At 45.0% G+C, this 3,825-nt stretch overlaps 1 non-coding gene across 1 annotated transcript; it reads right to left on the minus strand.

The window, feature by feature from the left end:
- Positions 1-2,816: 2,816 nt before the first annotated feature.
- LOC142435097 (U1 spliceosomal RNA) lies at positions 2,817-2,979 on the minus strand. Its single transcript, XR_012781244.1, has one exon. It is a non-coding gene; the product is annotated as a U1 spliceosomal RNA (small nuclear RNA).
- Positions 2,980-3,825: the final 846 nt, after the last annotated feature.

A 3,825-nucleotide genomic window follows, 5' to 3' on the forward strand; every position in this document is an offset into this window, starting at 1 on the left:
CTTGCCACTCCATTCCCTTGCTGTTCCGCTGCACTCCCCCAGTGATTTGCCTCGGTGTGGTGGGATCAGGTCAGGTGCAATTCCCACACTGTGTCTCCGGTGCTGTCCCCTGTATTGCCCTTAGTCACTGAGGGGCATCATGTCTCATAGTAGGGCCAGCCATGTTGTTCTCTCTGTGGACTGGCTGCTCTACTCAGGAACATCATCATCACGGCCTGGTGGGCCAGGCTGTGCTCCACTCTCTCCTCCTGCCCCTTCATCTGCTCCCGTGTGCTCTGATCAGATATGTCCATCTCCCGGAGCTGCAGAGTCAATGTCCTTTGGAACAAATTCTTTTCGGGGAAGGGCAGGAATCCACTTAATTTATGGTGCTGGGGCCAGCCTCCCAGACCTCTCCACTGGTTCGCTCCTCCACGCCGGGATATTGCATTCACACCTTGCGACACTGGGTTGAAGTCTGGTCCCACTTTCCCTGTGGAGATATAAACAATACCCTCCCCTTGGGTGGATTAATGCCCCATGACCCCACTACCCTTTTCTTCCTTGTATTCATCCTTTTGTTTTCCTTTCCCCACCTCTTCCACCATTGTCTACCATGTACATCTCTGGTTTTGGTCTGGTCTCTTCCATACTACACCGTCTTCACCCCTAAAATGTTTGTATACGGTAGCTTTTTTCCCTATGCCACTTTTGCTGTTTTAAAAAAAATTTTTTTTTAAATTCTTACCTCAGCGGACTCATGTTGCCCAGGTGGTGATGAAGCATGGTAGTAGGGCAGGAGGAAAGTCAAGGGAGATGGAGGAAAGAGCTAGGAGTCAAAGGGCATTCATGGAGGTCTAGACAAAGACATGTACATGCAAATATATATAGGAGGATGGGGAAATAGATCTATGTGTCTATATTTATAGGTCAAGTATTAAGGTGGCGGAAGGACCTTGGGCCTCTACTCAAACACTCCCTCAATGCATGAATACCTTCTTTTATTAAATTGGAACTCTATGATGCTCACTCTCCCGACACAACGGCTGGAGCCAAAGTGGGTGAACAAGTAAATGTGGTGAAGAAAGCTGATGGTGCCCGGCTATCAAAAGAGATAGTGTCTGGGGTCTTAAAGGCTTGAAGGTGAACAAGCGGCCATCTAGCTCAGAAGCAAAAAATCCCACATGGAAGAAGCACACCGGCCAGTGCGATCACGAGGTGCCAAGGGACCAGGTATAAGGCATCATGCAAAAAAAACAACAACGATATAAGTGTGTGTATATATGTGTATATGTATATGTATATATATACCATATTAAATGAAGGGGGAAGTGCAGAGTGGAGACCCAAGGCCCAAGTGTCGGCCAATGGAGAGCCCCTCATAGAGGCGTTTAGGAGAGGAGATGGGTTAATTAGGGTGCGAGGTAGTACCGATGGGGAACACAGCTTTCCCCCAGATCCTGGATGCTTCCTCCCCCATGATCCGAATTCTACCTTGCAGGCCTGGATAGGACAGAGGCTGTACACTGGTGCATATGAGGGCTGGAGGTACAGGGAATCCAGGGTGGATGATACCTTCAGGACCAAGGGTGTGAGGGACGATGCTGGGAGAGTGGAGGGTGAGTGGGTTGGAAGGGGGGAACTGATTGCAAGGATCCACATGTGACTTCTTCCCTGGGAGAGGGACAGCAGAGAAGGGGGGAAGGGAGACTCCGGATAGGGCAAGATATGACAAAATAACGAGGTATAAATTACCAAGGGCACATGAGGGAGGGGGGAAAGGGAAGGGAGGGGGAAAAAAAAAGAGGACCTGATGCAAGGGGCTTAAGTGGAGAGCAAATGCTTTGAGAATGATTGGAGCAGGGAATGTATGGATGTGCTTTATACAATTGATGTATGTATATGTATGGATGGTGATAAGAGTTGTATGGGTCCCTAATAAAATGTAAAAAAAGAAAAGAGGAGAAAAAAATGATTAGGGCAGGGACTGTACAGATGTGCTTTATACAATTGATGTATGTATATATATGAACTGTGATAAGAATTGTATGAGCCCCTAATAAATTGTTAAAATTAAAAAAAAATAAATGTAACCATAAAAAAAAAAGAAAGTAAGTAACGTGATAGTAGGGCACGGTGTCAATTAGGTGTTCAACAAATACTGGTTCATTTCCTCTCACTCTTCGTTAACTAGGGTTAACATGAACTATATTGCGGATGTCTTGGAGATCATCTGAAATCTTGCTGAGTCTGAATGCTCTTTCACGAAGTTGTCGATTTCCTCTGAGGCATTGGCGGTCCCATGTTAAAACTCACTGTCCCTGCAGCTGTCACCCATTTGTCAGAGCGGGTAGGTGTGCTACTGAAAAGGTTTCAGTGGTTCCTCCAGACCAAGACAAACTAGAAAGAAAGGTTTGGCAATCTCGTTAGAACTTTTATCTAATGGAGACCTGATGAAGGACATCGATCTGGTCTGAAGTTGATCATAGGGATGGCATAGGCCTGAGCAGCATTTTGTTCTGTAGTAAAATGGGGTTACCATGAGTGGAGGGGCAGGGCCCAACTTGATAGCAACTAATCACAACAACAAATACCAGCAATATTAGTGTATACATATGTTTGAGTATGTGTGCTTGTGAGCATGTGTGTGAGCTGGAAATATAAAGTGGTAAATTGATTCAGACCGAAGACTCACCACTAATTGTGATTCATGAGCTCACGCTAAGTCCCTAACCCCTACTAACATAAGGCAGAAATTTCTTGAAGTGAAGAGTTGGGACTGATATTAAGGTAATATGGGCAAAAAGCACTCTAGGCAAGAAATAATTTAATTTTTTTAGGGGAGAGTGCGAATGCAGTCCCCCACTACCACAAATCATGCAGTTGAGTTTCCCACATTGGGGAAATCGCAGGGGTCAGCACATCCGGAGTGCAGTGGGTGAGCCTCGCCCTGGAAAGACCACCTGCGTGATCATGGTACCTCCCCTGCCAGGTATCATTTAATTTTTTTCTAAGCCAAACTATCAGATATCATCATATTTATAAAATATCCCTTCACATCAGATCCAAAGTTTCAAATAACAACAAAGAAGGTCTATTTCCTTAAACTTGATTGTAAAAAACAACAATGGAGACTAGAATGCCATTATTGCACCGCCAGTGTTCCCGCTACTGTGAAAATCGATATCAATCACCGGGAAGTGAGGTTGGAGGCTGAATTATCCCAATAATCGCCCTAATTTTTCATCCTGGCCTGTGATTGTCTCCTTTTCTACTGCCTTCCAGGTTGATCTTTTTTCTTTTTCCTTATAATTTTGGACTTCCTAACATCCCGTGTGTCCACAGGCCACGTTATTACCATCTCTTTTCATTGAGGTCACTTTTGTGGGAACCTCTCTCCAGTTTCTGATTGCCCTCAGCAGTGAGGAATTCAAATCAGAACGTCTGGGAGATGCTGTTCAGATGGGGGAAGGACTCGGTGGTGGAGAGGTGAATCACGATGTGAAAGCTGTATAACTCAAGCCCCCAAACACCCACTCCAATTTTGGCTCCTTGACAATGCTGTCTCTTTGAGAAAGAAGAACAGTTTGATCTGAATTCTTATTAGGTTCTGAGCCACCAAATTAGAATCTAATAAGCTCATTTGGAAGGGTTTTGAATTAGCTTAAAACAAACCCACGCTGAGCTCATAGAGGAGACCCTCCTACTCCTTCCAGGCAACCTGTAGTTTGCAGACCTCATTTGTAAAGTCTCCTCTTTGTCTCTTTTCTCATCACTTGCTTGTTCTCTTTTCTTTCAAACAGACTACTCGCTTTACCTTAGATTTCCAGGGCAAACGTTGATGGA

The sequence above is a fragment of the Tenrec ecaudatus genome, chromosome X (genome assembly GCF_050624435.1).
Source record: "Tenrec ecaudatus isolate mTenEca1 chromosome X, mTenEca1.hap1, whole genome shotgun sequence".
NCBI classification, from domain to species: domain Eukaryota; kingdom Metazoa; phylum Chordata; class Mammalia; order Afrosoricida; family Tenrecidae; genus Tenrec; species Tenrec ecaudatus.